The sequence below is a fragment of the Diabrotica virgifera genome, chromosome 3 (assembly GCF_917563875.1).
Source record: "Diabrotica virgifera virgifera chromosome 3, PGI_DIABVI_V3a".
Taxonomy (NCBI): domain Eukaryota; kingdom Metazoa; phylum Arthropoda; class Insecta; order Coleoptera; family Chrysomelidae; genus Diabrotica; species Diabrotica virgifera.
In genome coordinates, this window is record NC_065445.1 from 138,724,477 (window position 1) to 138,743,175 (window position 18,699).

An 18,699-nucleotide genomic window follows, 5' to 3' on the forward strand; every position below is an offset into this window, starting at 1 on the left:
CAGATGCATGAAACAAAAAGTTTGTAACAATAGTATTAATAAATAATATCAACTTACTTTTTAGTTATATTTCTGAAATATTAGTTTTTAATGTTTTTTTTTCTCATTTACTACAAAAAATAGAAGACAAAGTAAATAGAATGAAAGGTAATACGAGGTACAGTATGATGATTTAATTATAAGAATTATATGATAAAATTTTATTAGGATCTTCAAAAATGAAAAATGAAGATAAAGTATATATACATAGAAATTATAATTTGCATCGAGAAGTTAGCGCGTGGACCTTTACGCGGTGAGCCGATCTTGCGCCTCAGAGCGCTCTATTAAAATATCGATATATTGGCCAAACATAAACATACAAACATTTTCGTAAGCTCAAAATGTTCCTTTTGAGTTCTTATATCATTATTGTTAATTAAAGTATAAATGTTTATAGCTTAAATTTGCTTGAAACCCTTATAAACAAATTAATGTACAATTTTTTAAAGAAAATTATAACTTCAAACAGGTATAACTTTAAAACAAATGAATTTGAGGTAATTTAGCAAACTCTGATTGGAAGCCTATTAATGAAGCTTAAAAATGAGACCTTCCAAGGCTCATTTGTATGCGTAGAAGCCGAGATATGATCGATAAAGCTTCGAAAAATATTTATTTTGCAATTTGCATTGTGCACTAATTTTACAATATCTTGAGTTCTAATTGTTGGATTTACGTTTAGTAAACGTTTTTTTCTTCGTTTTTTATCAACGAACAAATTTTATTTGAAACATTCTTTTTTATCTCTTTTAGTTTATGAGCCAGAGCCTTATAAACAATTTATAAACAATTAAATTGTTTATAACAATTTTTTGACCACTCGGATCGAAATCCACCCTCGAAATTCGTAATCAGCAGGCAAAAATCCATAAGAAACCGTTGAGTTTGTCCATCAGAATTGAAAAGGACACGGTGACCTCTATTTGGCGCCTAGACTATAATATGTTCTCATTATGAGTCTGATACTGTCATAGTGTGAAAACTATGAAAAAAATACTGTCATACTAGAAAAGATAATAAAGGAAAAGAAGAATATTTTAAATCTGTAAAGTAATGTCATCATTTTGACTGAAAACTTCACATGAAAATTATTGACATAAATAAATATCATTCGATACAAGCAGAAGACAATTTCAATTTTAATGTCCTACTAAACAGTAGATTTAAAATCCGTAGAGTAATTTTCATTTACAGACAAGCAGAACGTTTAAATAAAATAAAAATAAACATAATCTTTGCAAATAAAAGTTTAACAACAAAACATTTGATATGGAAAAGTATCAACCGATGAAGGCTAAGTATATCAACAAAAATAATGGATGACTTCCTTTTAACCAGAGTAGTATAACCAAAAATAGAAACAGCTACTGTAGCAAACTGCAGGTGGACCAATTGGTGAGATCCCACGAAAATTACTAAATGAATGAATAAGTAGTGTCTATTTTAAAAGGTAAAAACAAAAATATTTAATATCTGCAAATTAAAATAATCGTTTCGACTAAAAGCTTGACAATAAAACTGTTGACATAAAAGAGTATCAACCGACGCAAGCAATAAGCAATTCTCCCACTGCCACACTTTTCCGCGATCGCCAGCCGTTTACAAAATCGGCGCCGGCGTCGGCTGCTCCGCCACCGCTCCTCTCGAGCCGCCCCTCATCTGACCCGGGGCAACCCTCCTTCATGTCATCCACCCTTCGAGATCGGCCGTGTCGTTTCCGACATTGTTCATTTCATCGACATGAATAGTTTTGTGTAGGGTCTGTGTGTTCACGTAAAACTCTTTTTCTTTTCGAAATCGATATGGTCAGTTAGTGGAAATCATAAGTGAATGGTCATTTTCCGCTGTCCGACCCGGAAAATATCTCCCAGTGCAGTTCCAAAATGGCGATGACGTGCTGCTGGAGGCCGGAAAAACAATATTAGGGTAGGTTTTTTATTATATCTTTTCAGCGCAGTATTGTTGCAGGACTTGTGTTTGTTGGAAAAGGGAGACTCCAGGAGACTCTTTTTTTAGATTTGCATAAAATTAATTTGCTTGAAATTAATCAGTTTCTTGTTTAGCTTAATTTTGTGTACCTATTGTATTTACATAAAATATGTATGTAAAGTTATCGGGTTTTATATACCGGGTGTCCACTTATATTTTCCCCCATTTTAACTACCTATAACTTCTAAACGGCTCAAGATAGAAATATGCGGTTTTCGCTGAAATGTTTTATTTCAGTAAAAGTTTTGTCTGAATGGATTGAATTTTTTTATATCGCTTTCAAATACGAAAAAATAAAATGGCGGATTTTTGAAAAAAACGTTGTTGACTTTTTTTAAATGGAACACCCAGTATATTTTTTTGTAAATTGAAAGAAAGGTCATTCAGCTATCCAGCGATATAAAGTTTTTCAAAATCGGTTGTCAAATCACTGAGTAATTAATTTTTAAAATGAGGGGTGCAACGTGGATATCGCATACCTAAATAACATAACAGCAAAATGATATTATGTTATGTGATTTCCAGATTGTATCTCTCATTTTAAAAATTAACTGCTCAGTCATTTGGCAACCGATTTTAAAAAATTTTATATCGCTGGATAGATAAATGACCGTTTTTTCAAGATACAAAAAAATATACTGGGTGTTTTAATAAAAAAAGTCAACAAGGTTTTTTTTTCAAAAATCCGCCATTTTTTTATTTAAAATCGATATAAAAAGTGGTCACTTACCTAAAAACTTGAAAAAGCGGTCATTTATCTATCCAGCGATATAAAAATTTTTAAAATCCGTTGTCAAATGACTGAGCAATTAATTTTTAAAATGAGAGATGCAATGTGGAAATCACATAACTTATTTAGTTATGTTATTTAGGTATGTGATATCCACGTTGCACCTCTCATTTAATTACTCAGTGATTTGACAACCGATTTTGAAAAACTTTATATCGCTAGATAGGTGAATGACCTTTCTTTCAATTTACAAAAGAATATACTGGGTGTTCCATTAAAAAAAGTCAACGTTTTTTTCAAAAATCCGCCATATTTTATTTCGTATTTGAAAGCGATATAAAAAACTCAATCCATTCAGACAAAACTTTTACTAAAATAAAACATTTCAGTGAAAACCGCATATTTTTATCTTGAGCCGTTTAGAAGTTATAGGCAGTTAAAATGGGGGAAAATATAAGTGGACACCCGGTACTAATATAGTTTTAACTATTTTTAAAACGTATTTATTCTTAAAAACGCTGAAATAAGTGTTTATTCGCAGTTTGGTTTCTTAAAAAAGTACATTATTTAGTGTAACAATTTTGGTTCTTCATTTTATACAGTCATTATTGACTGAATGCTGCAATTATTTGTGAACTTCATACAAAAATACATGATCGATTGCATAAAATATAAAAATTTGGAGAGTATAGCAAAGATGCTTCGTTTTGGAGACACTCTTTACTAATGTTATTTCAAAAAACCCTTTGATTAACAAACAGTACACAAGGAACAATAATTATCAATTACGGGGTACCTTAGTCCGTAATCATCAAAATAAGAAAGCCGCAGGCAAAAATGATTTAAAAACTAGGAAGTTCTATGTTTTACGATGAACTAATTAACATGTAAGTTATTAAAACATGTGGAAAATACATGGTAGTACGGTCAACTCTGTGTAAAGTCAGCTCAATACCTTCTTATTCTTCTTCTTCTTCTTCTTCTTCTTTTTATATAGACATTACTCTGTCTGTTTTTCAGTGTGCCTCCAGTAAGTTGTCATTCCATCTTTTTCGTGGTCTTCCCACTGATCGTCGTCCTATTGGGGAACCGTCTCTCGCCGTCCCTACTACTATATTTGCTGTCATTCGGCTTATGTGGTCGTTCCATTCTACTCTTCTGCCTTTCACCCAGTTATTAATGTTGTCCACCTTGCATCTCCTTCGTATATCTGCACTTCTAGCTCTATCCCACAGCGTCTTACCATCGATTTTTCGCAATGTTTTCATCTTTGCTGTTTCTAGCATTCTTTTTGTCCTTTCTGTATCAGGTCGTGTTTCTGCCGCGTGTCATTATTGGTCTGATGACTTTTTTGTAAATTCTGCCTTTCACTTCTTTTCCGATGTTTTTATTTCTCCATATTGTTTCATTCAGGCAACCTGCGGCTCTGTTTGCTTTATTCACCTGATCTTCCACTTCTGTCTCGAGCTTTCCGTAGCTGCATAGTGTGATGCCTAGATATTTAAACTCCATGACTTGTTCTATTATTTGACCCTCCAGCTCTAATTTACACCTTATTAGATCTGCTGTTATAACCATGCATTTAGTCTTTTTTGGGGAAATTAACATGTTAAATTTTCTAGCGGTTATATTAAATTCGTGCAGCATACGTTGTCAATCATCTTCACTTTGAGAGATTAGTATTGGGTCGTCTGCATAGCAGATTATTTTAAGTTGTTTTTCTCCCATTTGGTATCCTTTTTTTGTTCTTACTTTTTTTATTATTTTGTCCATGATCAGGTTGAACAAAAGAGGACTCAAGGAATCTCCCTGTCTTATCCCATTGCCAGCTTCAATTGGGTCGGTTAGTTCTTCATCTACTTTTACTTTTATTGTGTTGTTCTCGTAGATATTTTCGATCGTTTTAATTATTCCTAGAGGTACCTCTCTTGCGTACAATAAATGGATAACGTCCTTTAATTTGACCCTGTCAAATGCCTTCTTACGGTCCACGAAACATAAGTATGCCGGTTTGTTGTATTCTAACGATTTTTCTTGAATCTGTCTCATTATAAATATAGCGTCGGTGCATGATCTTCCCGACGTAAAACCTTGTTGTTCTTCTGCTAATGTTATAATTTTATTCAGTTTGTTTGTTATAACTTTTGTCGTTAATTTTAGTGTGGTGTTTAATAAATTAATTCCTCTGTAATTCTCCGGGTCCGATTTTTCTCCCTTTTCGAAGAGAGGTATTAGGATGCTTGATCTCCATTCTTGTGGTATTCTGTTTTGTTCTATTATTTTTTGGATTAGTTTTAATAGTTGTTTGGTCAGGTCTTGTCCTCCATACTTTAGGAGTTCATTCGATATTCTGTCCTCTCCTGGTGATTTTCTATTTTTTAATTTCCTTAATGTTTCCGTTACCTCTACTTCTTCAATATTTATTTCTTCGTTTGTTGTCACTTCAGGTGTTGGTGGTTCGTTATCGTTATCTTTAGCAAACAGAGATTGAAAATAGTCTGCCCAAGTTTCCTTCTGAATGTATTTCGTTTTAATAATTTCGTTCATCTCTTTTCTTTGTCCTCTGATCATTCTCCATATTTCCTTTTGTGTTCCGTAGAAGTCGTGTTCCATCTGTTTTGAGAAACTCTCCCAGTGTTCTCTTTTTATTTGTCTGACTAAAGTGTTTGTTTCGTTTCTAATTCTTTTATAGCGGTTCTATGCCTGTTGTGTTTGTTCTATTCTGTATTGTAAAAAGGCTTTCTTCTTTTCTTCACATTTTATCTTCACTTCCTCTCGAAACCATGGGGTTTTCTTTTTTGATATATTGGTATTCGTTACTTTCCTCTCTCCAAGTGATTCTGTTGCTGCGTTAACTATGTTACTTTTGAGTTTTTCCCAGCTTTCCTCGATGTTATCGTTTTCTAGTATTTCATTATCAGCAATCTTCTGTGATATTCTTTTTCTATATAAGTACTCCGTGGATTCCGTACTTAGTCCTTCGACTTTGATTTCTGTTTGTGTTGGTGCCACTCTCTTAGGAGAAGCATTTCATGGTGATTCTAATTTTACATAATACTAGGCTGTGGTCACTACCTAGATCTTCTGAGTTGAGGCATCTTACGTCAATTATTTTTGATGGATGTATGTCAGCTCAATACCGAATATTATAATTATTCAATATATTATGTATATTATATGGATAGATAGGTTCAATAAGGACTTCTATAAGGACAGATTTCATTCTCTAGCCTCACCCTTTTTAAAAGGTGTAATACCTTCGAGACTGAACCGTCCATATAACTTTTTGTCAGTGGCTTTCCTTCGCCTAATGCAAAGAACAGAACATTTGCCAGGCTGTCACATTGACATAAAATATGCTCTGCTGTTTTTTCTTGTAGGTGACAGAATATGCATAGGTCATCATCTGCCAATCCCATCAGCTGCAACTGCCTATTCAGCTAACAGTCCCCTGTTAGCAGACCCATTATGCCTTTGACAGATGTTAGAATTGGAAAACAGAGGTTCGAATGTCGATGGCGAAGGGCTGAACCACCTACGATTTGCAGACGACATAGTTCTAATAACCGTCGACTTAAAGGAAGCCCACGAAATGCAAGAACTACAACGAGTTTCCCAACAAGTAGGGTTGGAAGTAAACTTTGGGAAAACTAAAATGATGACCAATTTAGTAGGTACCTAGCGGACCATTGAAAGTAGAAAACTACCATATCGAAACAGTTGACAAATGCATTTATCTGGGCCAAGAAATACAAATAAGTAGAGACAACCAAACTTGCGAATTATCTAGAAGAATAGCTTTACGATGGGCAGCGTATGGCAAACTAAGAGACGTGTTTAAGGAACTCTCTCTCTTGTCGTTTGCCCATTACTGAGGATCGTGATTTCTTCGAATATTCCTAACAATGTTTCTCCATTGGTCTCTATCTTCAGCTGCTCTAAGAGCTTCGCAGAATGAGTTTCCAGCTGAATTCTTTATTTGGTCGGACCATCTAGTTGGTGATCGTCCTGTTGATCTTCTCCCCGGAAAGTTTCCAGAAACAATTAATCTCTCCAAACTGTCGTCACCTCTGCGAACCACGTGACCAAAGAATTGCAGTATGCGTTGCAGACATATTGTGGACAGCCTTTTTTAATCTCGAGTTGGTTTAGAATGGAAACGTTTCTGCACCACATCTCAAAAGCATCAATTTTTTGGCGCTCGCATGCGCGAGGAATCCAAGTCTCTGCTCCGTATAGAAATATTGAGAATACAAGGGCATTCACCAGTCTCATCTTAATATTTTGAGAGATAGATCTGTCTTTCCAAACTTTAGTTAGACGACTCATCGCATTTTTTGCCATACTAATACGTCTCCGAACTTCTGCTTCACAGTTACCATCTTTAGTTATACTAGACCCGAGATAGACAAAGGTGTTTACTATCAGGTATTCTTGTAACATGTTAGTCAGTTGAATAGTGTCGAATCTGTCGACCACCATTATTTTTGTCTTAGCTTTATTGATTTTTAGACCAAATTTATTGCTTTCGTGCTCAACTCTTCGCAGGAGATCAAACATTTCTTGCTCATTTGCTGCTATAAGTGTAGTGTCATCAGCAAATCTTAAATTGGAGATTTTCCTACCAGCTACTGTTACTCCACCGGCCCATCCTTCTAAAATCATCCTCATGACATGTCCATCATAAATGTTAAATAAGTCAGATGACAACATGCATCCTTGTCTAACACCTCTCTCGGTCTTGAATTGGTTCGAGAACTTATGATCTAATCCTACTGTCGCTATATTGGACTGGTACAGTTTTTTAATAAGTGTCACCAGGTGCATTGGTGCCCCCATTTCTATTAAAATTTACCACAGATTTATCCAGCTTTCACAATCAAATGCCTTTTGGTAGTCAACGAAGCATATAATCATATTTACTTGAAATTCTCTAGACTTTTCAATGAGTTGTCTCAGGTTCAGGATTTGTTCCCTTGTACCTTGTTTAAGGAAACCATCCCAATAAAGCTAAAAAGAAAAGCATTTAACCAATGCGTACTTCCGGTGCTCACTTAGGCCGCGTTCAGAGTGGACGAGCAAAGAGCAAAGAGCAACGAGCAAAGAGCAAAAAGTGCACGTTCAGAGTGGACGAGCAAAGAGCAAAGAAGTGCTAATAGCGGGTAGTTACGCTAGACGAGAGTTTAGTTCTTTTCCACTCGGCAGATATTTGCTCTTTACTCTCACAGTAGTCCATGTAGTGAGACCGCTCCCGTCTGAAAAAATTTCCGATTCGGTCTCTTTGTGGATTCCTATTTAAAAATATTTTAAAATTTCCTTTAAACAAATCTGAAGGGTGCCGGGCGGAATTTTTGGGCAGAAATTGTTTAAACAATTTTTTTTAAACAAATACAAAAGATCACGTTTTTTGCTCTGGAACATATATTTTTAAGTTTTGTCGGTCATTCTAAACAACAAAGGTATCTTGTAAATGTTCTCAAAAATTGATAGTTTTCGACTTATAGGCAATTTAAAATCTGAAAAATGCGAAAATACGCATTTTCGAGGCCTAAAAACTCATATTTAAATTAGTATTTTTGAGGTTGCCAGATAACTTAAATTGAAGTTTGAACATTGAGCTTCAAGACTCTGAAGAGTGATCGCGTCTAACCTTAATTTATACCGTAGTTTTTTAATTGTTAAATATGCGTGTTTATCCGATTTTTTGCCGGTGCGGCGCGCTCTATTTAAAAAATCTCCTATTTTCCTCCGAAAATTATTTTTTCTAGATTTTTTGGGATTTTCTAAATAAAATAAGTTTCTTGACATTTTTCTCAAAAGTTAACAGTTTTAAAGTTATAAGCGATTTAAAATCCAAAAATGAGTTTTTTATTAACTTATAACTTTAAAACTATTAACTTTTGAGAAAAATGTCAAGAAACTTATTTTATTTAGAATGTCCCAAAAAATCTAGAAAAAATAATTTTCGGAGGAAATAGGAGATTTTTTAAATAGAGCGCGCCGCACCGGCAAAAAAATCGGATAAACACGCATATTTAACAATTAAAAAACAACGGTATAAATTAAGGTTAGAAGCGATCACTCTTCAGAATCGAAGCTGAATGTTTAATCATCAATTTAAGTATTTGGCAATCTCAAAAATACTAAGGCCGCGTTCAGAGTGGACGAGCAAAGAGCAAAGAGCAAAGAGCAAAAAGTGCACGTTCAGAGTGGAGCGAAGAAAGAGTACGAGCAAAGAGCAAAGAAGTGCTAAACCAGAGTGGGAGCTGGTAGTTACGCGAGACTAGAGTTTAGTTCTTTCCCACTGAAAGCTATTTTCTTTTTTTTTTTTTTTTTTCGAAAACTCCTCATTGAAAACGTGGTACTTCCTAACTCGCGGAAATTGTTAGAGAATTCATCGTAAAGGCAGGTATACATATGCGCTCTGCTCGGTGTGCGAGCCGCTCGCGCGCAGCATGTCCGTCAGATTAGTACGTGTTTTCAAGTGGCGCACAAACGGCCCGCACACGGCGCACCACAATCTAACTACTGTCGGTTTTTCAACAAAAGCTTTGATGGTTCGCAATACGTATTTGGACGAGTTTGCGAGTGGTTTGTTGGTTTTGGCGCGCCTGAGTTAAAAATATCAAAAAACACATTCATAAATTAAAAATTTAACTTTGTTTCTGGTGAAGCAACACAGTTGGAAAAAGCAGATATAATATTATAATTGTCACCGGAAAGCGAAAAAGGTAACGCACAACTTGAAAGAACCTATAGATTTCTAGCTTCGTTTCTGGTAAAGCAGCGCAGTTGGAACAAGCAGATATATTATAATTGGGTCACCGGAAAGCGAAAAAGGTAACTCACAACGTGGAAGAACCTATAGTTTTCAGGGACTACCTATTTCGCTTTCCGGTGACACATTTATAGTATATCTGCTTGTTCCAACTGCGTTGATTCACGAGAAGCGAAGTTAGAAAACTATAGGCTCTTCCAAGTTGTTAGTTACCTTTTTCGCTTTCCGGTGACACAATTATAATATATCTGCTTGTTCCAACTCCGTTGCTTCACCAGAAGCGAAGTTAGAAAACTATAGGTTCTTCCAAGTTGTGCGTTACCTTTTTCGCTTTCCGGTGGCACTATTATAATATATCTGCTTGTTCCAACTCCATTGCTTCACCAGAAACGGAGTTAGATAACTATAGGCTCTTCCAAGTTGTGCGTTACCTTTTTTGCTTTCCGGTGGCACAATTATAATATATTTACTTGTTCCAACTCCGTTGCTTCACCAGAAACGAAGTTAGAAAACTATAGGTTCTTCCAAGTTGTGCGTTACCTTTTTCGATTTCCGGTGACACAATTATAATATTTCTGCTTGTTCCAACTCCGTTGCTTCACCAGAAACGAAGTTAGAAAACTATAGGCTCTTCCAAGTTGTGCGTTACCTTTTTCGCTTTCCGGTAGCACAATTATAATATATCTGCTTGTGTCAACTCCGTTGCTTCACCAGAAACGAAGTTAGAAAACTATAGGCTCTTCAAAGTTGTTCGTTACCATTTTCGCTTTCCGGTGACACACTTATAATATATCTGCTTGTCTCAACTCCGTTGCTTCACCAGAAACGAAGTTAGAAAACTATAGGCTCTTCAAAGTTGTTCGTTACCATTTTCGCTTTCCGGTGACACACTTATAATATATCTGCTTGTTCCAACTGCGTTGCTTCACCAGAAACGAAGTTTGAAATCTATAGGTTTTTTCAAGTTGTGCGTTACCTTTTTCACTTTCCGGTGACAATATAATATTCTGCTTGTTCCAACTGCGTTGCTTCACGAGAAACAAAGTTATATTTTTAATTTATGAATGTTTTTTTTATATTGATAACGATTTCCGAAGTGAAAGTCGAAACGTCAAGTAAACTTGATTTCAAACTCGAATTGTGGCTTATGCCCAAATAAAATAGTAAATCTTATTTTGTATTTCTCACGCCGCGCGGGTAAGAAGACAACAATGAAATGACCTCTTTTACATTGGTCCGAATGTATATTTTTTATTTCAGCTTCGAGATGGATGACGTCACTAGTATATAAATGCCAAAAAATTATATTTTAAAAATAAAAATCGACCTGTTTCCGGATTTTTTCTTAAAATCGTCGTCGTCGGTTTACGAAATAATGAATTTATTCCATTTGGTTTTGCCACACTGTAGAACTAGTAATAATTATTAAGTTACATAATATTTATTTAATTATAAAATTGCATAAAGTTATAAATTTAAAAAGTCATCGTCGTCCTTTGAATAGGGAATCTTTCGATCCCATAACAGGCTTCTTTGAATCATAATACTTGTTTCATAACACTTCAGCTATCAGGTTACCGAGGTTCATTTTTCGGAAAAATACCAAAATAGTCATGTAATGAGACCGATGCCGTCTGGAAAAATTTCTGATTCGGTTTCTTTGTGGATTCCTATACAAGTACAGTTTGATAAAATATTTTATCTACGATAAACAAATAAAAAAACTGTAACTCTTCGTCACTGCAATTCATTTCTATTCTACAATTTTTAGAACTTTGACATTTAAAAATTTTAATTTCCTTCAAACCACAAAACTGTCAAAACTTTTGTTGTAATTTATTGCTCATTATGTCATCACCATGACAACGCGAAAATTAAAGATATTTGACTATATGAAAGTGTGTCAAAAACAGTGCTAAAAAGTAAATCCCATTTAAAATACATTGTTACTTCACGCACACTTTAAACCCTTCACGCACTGCTATCTATAATGATAGTTTTCACAAACTAAAACCTTATAAATACATAATAATATATGACATAGAGTAGATGAAATTGTTTAAACAATTTCTGCCCAAAAATTCCGCCCGGTGCTCTTCAGATTTGTTTAGGGGACATTTTTGAATAGGAATTGACAAAGAAACCGAATCAAAATTTTTTTCAGACGGGAGCGGTCTCACAACATCGACCAAAGAGTGCGAGCGGAGAAATCAAACTTGTTTGGTTTCGCCGCTTTGCTCTTTGCTAGCACTCTGTGTACCTCCATTTCCCAGTATGAGTTTGATTTCTCCGCTTTGCTCTTTGCTCTTTGCTCTTTGCTCTTTGCTCGTCCACTCTGAACGCGGCCTTATGGAGCTGAAACACTACATTGAATAAAGCATCAATAAGAAAATTACAAGTAGCACAACGAAAAATGGAAAGATCCATGCTTGGCGTAACTTTGAGCAACAGAATACGAAATGATGAGTTACGGCGAAGAATGGAGTGGAAGGCAGCATAAAAATCATTACGAAGTTAAAGTGGAAATGGTCAGGACACGTCGCAAGACAGAGAGACAACACATGTACAGCTGGTTCCAAAAAAAAAACTGATACGACTCTTAAAGCGTATTTTATAGAAAATTGAGCAGTGTATTTTGAAGTATAAATAATTATTATTTCCATTCTGTCACTGTCACTGCCAAATCTTAAAATTTGTGACATAACTTATTCTGTTCAACGTCAAAAAATGGCTGTTTGTTTGTTTATTTTATTATTTGTCTGTCATAATAAATATAATATAATGTCAGATCAATCATACACTGCTCAAAATGATCAAATCTTACTAAGAGTCATATCAGTTTTTTTTAGGAAACAGCTGTACAAAGAAGATTTTAGAGTGGCGACCAAGGGCAGACAAGCGAAGTCGTGGAAGACCACACACCAGATAGACCGACGACATTGAAAGAATAGCGACAAACTGGATTGCAGCTGCGCAGGACAGAGAAGGGTGCAAGGGCGGAGACATCATGAGGAGACCTATGTCCGACAGTGGACAAATTTGGCAGTATGATGATGATCACGAACAATCTGAACACACTATTGATTTTGCGATCGTTATTAAGACATACTTTTCACTGCAAGGAGGCCTGTGTAACTAAGATATTTCTAAAACGCTTTAAAACACTACAAAAGTTCGTACAGTTCTCAAAACAATCATTTCCGCGAAGCTTCGTTGATTCGTAAAATATTAAGTTATGAGAAATTTATGGTTTACGAGGTTTTGCGAATTTGCTTCTTCTTTTTACCAAGTTCGGCGTGGTTGCTTTGTACACTTGATAATTCATTTAAGTTAATTAATATAAAACAAAGTAAAAGAAATTGATAAAATATTGAAATTGAGAAATACATAAAAAAATATAAAATTTCCTAAATTTTTTGGGTGGTTCGTTTTCTCTGATTTTCAAATGGAGTCTCGCCATTCTTCTATACGTATTTTATGGCTTTCGAATAATTCATTATTATTTCTCGCTCTCTTGTTACATTGTGGCTCAGTATCGTTCTCATTATTTTTCATTCAAATTTTAGAAGGATATCTTCCTCTTCCTCATTAATCGTCGTTGTTTCCATCCCATATACCTATAACAACAGGTCTTATTAAGGTCTTAATATAGGTTCATCTTTGCTCTCTTACTCATCTTGCTTATCAGCAGATTTCTATTCATTCCATATGCTTTTTTACCTTTTAGAATTCTTTCCTCTATTCTCTCTTTTCCGGTTTTCCCTATTGTTCCTACAAAGTAGCTAAAGGCGCATACAGTTTCAAATTTATGTTTCTATATCATTAGATCTTTTTGAGTTGTTGTGTCGTCTTTCTCTATCGTCATGTATTTTGTTTTGTGCTGGTTTATTTCTAACCCTATTTTCTTCGCTTCCTTATCTAATTTTTCAACTGCTTTTTTAAGTGGCATCTTCGTTTTTGCGTCTTTTTTTCTTTTGCGTCGATCAGATTAGCCAAGCGGACTGCGGCGCACGATTGACAAATGTAGTGGATATGCGGTCGAGGCTATCGAGGTTCGTGCCCCAGCCCGGTGAATAGAAAAATAAAAAGGCTGACGTCGTAGTCTAAAATTCTAAAAAGAATCTACGAGTTGGTCTGGAATAAGCTGGTGTCTGATCGGCCTATGGAGGAGTGGTACGGCAAGGGATAAGGGCTTGCGGCTCGGTGACACTCCTCCATAGATCCCTACCGGAAGGGCGTTGACGCCTAAAAACGGTGTATATATATATATATATATATATATATATATATATATATATATATATATATATATATATATATATATATATTGATGTGATCTTGATTATTGATGAGATAATATTCTTATATGTCATTTAATTTAATCAATGCATTAATAATAATCTAATTACTTAACCAGATCACATATCAATATGTTCTCAATCTCAGGGCGAATTATAAAATTAATTACTTACTTACGTGGCTTCTAAATATTTCTCAATGGTTCCTAATCGGGATAGGAAAGAAAAGAGTAAAATAATACACACATATGGGTTACAATTATATCAAAATATTGTTTATTTTATTTAAATGGCAATCACTGCTTAATATTTGCTAGATCTTATTATTCTTAAACATAACATTTACAAATGGGAATCTTATTTCCTTTTGGTTTCCAATTGAAAGTTTTTATTAACATTTAACTATTAGGATTTATTAGCAACAATTCTATTTAAGTTTGATGAAGCTTTTCTGATATTATTGATTATGTTCTTCAATTTATAATGTGGTATTTAATACGAAAAACCCATACATTCATGTCCAAACAAATGAGACTGACCTTTTTCTGGTGAACTGAGAATGTCTTCACACCAGACCCGTTTCCTGCTATCCTTGGCTGCGATCAAAACCTCGTCCTGGCTTTCAGTAATGTTCTCCTTTGAAAACTAGCTCGTATATAGCTCTCGTTCCTGCTTCTGTCGTGATGCTGTATTCTACCTTTTTCGAAACTGCAATCAGCTACCGGGACACTCTTGGCTCAAGGAGGTTCTTTTACCCTCGACCTGGCCTACCTCTCGTTCCACGATAGATACTCCACACTCACGGAACTACACCGGCTTTTTTCACTCTCCGTACACTACCGTCCACTACTGGACCTCTCTTCTCGACAGCTCAAAACATTCTGATCTATCTTTTTCATTCATTCCCCTACTTTCTAAATATCCCTTCCAGATTCACAAATCAACCTTCCACCACCAACTCTCATTCGCAGTATTCCTCAAAACCAATTTTTAATCTTTCTAAATATGCTTAATGGTTTTCAAAAAAGAAATAGTTAATTCCCATTCTAAAATTACTTTCTACTATTTACAAAATTTAATGACCTATTCTCTATTTCCACTAAGTCTTATTTAGCATCGGCTAATGATCGAACCTTCCGCGAACAACGATAATGACCTATTATCGATTTCACTTGAGTTTTATTTAGCATAGGCTAATGATCGAACCTTCCGCGAACAACGATAATGGTACGCGCCATTCACTTTGTTTATTCTAAGCGCATTGTCCCGAGTTTCGTATGCTTCTACTAATCACTTCTTAAAATTAAATATAACAATTTGTTGTATACAGGTTGTTCTAAATTTATATGCCTGTGGTTGAGAAAATTGAAAATATTTTATATTAAATTGAATCCTTTTTATAAATATCAAAATTTAATTTTCATATCAAATAGAAATATAACAAATCCCCGCCTTGTATTCGATAAAATTTATCTGCATTTTTAAATAAATTTTCTCGAGGCAAAACCAACTCCCTGTATATTTCCTTACTTTAATCTACGTCTTATATCCTAACTTACTATCTACTTCATGTATCTGTCTTTTATTCGTGATATTTGTATACATCGTGAATATTATAAATTCCTCGGATCTTTTCCGAGTTCCTGTGCCTCAACTCATAACTATTTATCCCATTTTCATTATTCACGATGTACGGGCCTTCGAAAACAGGCATCAACTTTGCGCAAATGCCCCCAGGAAGATTTGATACTCGTAATGCTCTCACGAGTACTTTTTCACCCTTTTGGAAAGTCACTGGTCTTCTTTTTCTATTTTGTTCCTGTCTTTGGATATATTTTTCGTTGCTTCGCCGTAATCTTCTCTGTACGGTTTCAATCACCTGTTGATATTCTTTTGGCTCTTGGTCTTCCCATGGCCTTTCTGATACCCCCATCCTATCATTGTATTTCCCATTTTGCAATTCCTTGTTAATTTCCAATTGTTGGACTTTTCCCCAGAAATAATTCAAAAATTTTTGTTCAAATTGTTGCCAATTGCCAAATTCTTCTTCTTTACTATCGAACCATAGGCTTGCTTCATATTTGAGATGGTTTCTGATAGTTTCTTTTGCTGTTTCGACATTTCCGATGTGTTGTATTTTCTTTTTCAGGCTATTTATGAACGGCACTGGGTGTAATCTTCTTACATCCCCGCCAAACCTTATCTTCACGTCATCTGTGCTATGTATAACCATTTCTCTTCTTTCTCCTACATTTTGTTGCGTCCGGTTTTCGGTGACTTGTTTTTCTATTTCTGTGATTCTTTTTTCCACTTCTTCTCTGTCTACTTGAATAGCATTTTCCAACTTATTTTCCAAATTTTCTAGTTCCTTTTTCTGGCCATTCGTTAACTCCTTTATTTTATCTTGAATTTTCATTTCATACTTTTCTATGCGTTCCTCCATTTTCTTGTTGTTCTCTTCTATGGCTTGTTTTGTTTCCTTCTGATTTTGTTGCATTATTCTTTTTGTTTCATCCATTTTTTGATCCAATTTTTGTTGTGTTTCATCCATTTTTTGTTGTGTTTCATCTATTTTTTGTTGTGTTTCATCCATTTTTTGATCCACTTTATCCATTTTCTTTGATGTTTCTTCCTGATTTTTATCCATTGTCCTTTTTGCTTCATCCATTGCTTGTTTTGTTTCTCTTTGATTGTCATCCAGTTTTTGTGACTGGAGTTGCATCAGTTGTAATAGTTTATCTATTCCTGCTAATTCTTGCTGTTCTGATGCCATGATTGTCGTGTCTAAAATATCTTCTTGGTCTGAATGTTCTTTTTGTTTTTTATTGTCTTTGCTTTGGCTTCTTGTCACAGACATTTGTTTTCAAGAAGTACTGTCCCCGCCAAATATGAAATTTTACTAGTATGTTACCAAGACGACTTTTTCTCACCCAAATATTATAAATTGTCAATAAATATATCAAATGTAAATATCGTAAAAATAAAATATTAAATCAGTTATGTAAAATTTGTACCTAAAGAGATCTAAAATTTTATGTTATCAAATGTAAGTATCTCACTTTTTACCACAGGCATATAAATTTTCAAATACCGGCTTTACTCTTTCTATCCTTCAAATTTGCCACTAGAAATACTTTACAATGCTTTCCACGTTGGACGACAGTTGATGTGATCTTGATTATTGATATGAGATAATATTCTTATATGTCATTTAATTTAATCAATGCATTAATAATAATCTAATTACTTAACCAGATCACATATCAATATGTTCTCAATCTCAGGGCGAATTATAAAATTAATTACTTACTTACGTGGCTTCTAAATATTTCTCAATGGTTCCTAATCGGGATAGGAAAGAAAAGAGTAAAATAATACACACATATGGGTTACAATTATATCAAAATATTGTTTATTTTATTTAAATGGCAATCACTGCTTAATATTTGCTAGATCTTATTATTCTTAAACATAACATTTACAAATGGGAATCTTATTTCCTTTTGGTTTCCAATTGAAAGTTTTTATTAACATTTAACTATTAGGATTTATTAGCAACAATTCTATTTAAGTTTGATGAAGCTTTTCTGATATTATTGATTATGTTCTTCAATTTATAATGTGGTATTTAATACGAAAAACCCATACATTCATGTCCAAACAAATGAGACTGACCTTTTTCTGGTGAACTGAGAATGTCTTCACACCAGACCCGTTTCCTGCTATCCTTGGCTGCGATCAAAACCTCGTCCTGGCTTTCAGTAATGTTCTCCTTTGAAAACTAGCTCGTATGTAGCTCTCGTTCCTGCTTCTGTCGTGATGCTGTATTCTACCTTTTTCGAAACTGCAATCAGCTACCGGGACACTCTTGGCTCAAGGAGGTTCTTTTACCCTCGACCTGGCCTACCTCTCGTTCCACGATAGATACTCCACACTCACGGAACTACACCGGCTTTTTTCACTCTCCGTACACTACCGTCCACTACTGGACCTCTCTTCTCGACAGCTCAAAACATTCTGATCTATCTTTTTCATTCATTCCCCTACTTTCTAAATATCCCTTCCAGATTCACAAATCAACCTTCCACCACCAACTCTCATTCGCATTATTCCTCAAAACCAATTTTTAATCTTTCTAAATATGCTTAATGGTTTTCAAAAAAGAAATAGTTAATTCCCATTCTAAAATTACTTTCTACTATTTACAAAATTTAATGACCTATTCTCTATTTCCACTAAGTCTTATTTAGCATCGGCTAATGATCGAACCTTCCGCGAACAACGATAATGACCTATTATCGATTTCACTTGAGTTTTATTTAGCATAGGCTAATGATCGAACCTTCCGCGAACAACGATAATGGTACGCGCCATTCACTTTGTTTATTCTAAGCGCATTGTCCCGAGTTTCGTATGCTTCTACTAATCACTTCTTAAAATTAAATATAACAATTTGTTGTATACAGGTTGTTCTAAATTTATATGCCTGTGGTTGAGAAAATTGAAAATATTTTATATTAAATTGAATCCTTTTTATAATGATCAAAATTTAATTTTCATATCAAATAGAAATATAACAATATATATATATATATATATATATATATATATATATATATATATATATATATATCTTCGTTTTTGCTATGAAGACTAGATTATCTGCATATGCTAGTAGTTGAAGTTGATCTGTACTAATGTTTTTGTTTGCAAAGTTTGTCCTCCTTATTATTACTTCCAATATCAGGTTAAATAGTGTCGGGGAGATAGAGTCACCTTGTTTCATGCCTTTATTTACATTAATTTCCGTCGAAACTGATCTTTGCTGTGGTGTTCTTTACGCTCATTGTTAGCATATGTCT

General features: G+C 34.5%; 1 protein-coding gene across 2 annotated transcripts in view; it reads left to right on the forward strand.

The window, feature by feature from the left end:
- The window catches only part of LOC126881331 (cholesterol transporter ABCA5-like), a 254,480-nt gene that overhangs the window by 69,074 nt on the left and 166,707 nt on the right, over nt 1-18,699 (forward strand). Inside the window, exon 1 of one of the 2 annotated variants that reach the window (XM_050645552.1) lies at nt 1,743-1,968. The exons of the other annotated variant lie outside the window; for it this stretch is intronic. The gene's annotated coding sequence lies outside the window, so the exon portion shown is untranslated. Of the gene's footprint in view, nt 1-1,742; nt 1,969-18,699 lie in introns of those variants that run through there. 2 annotated transcript variants of the gene reach the window in all.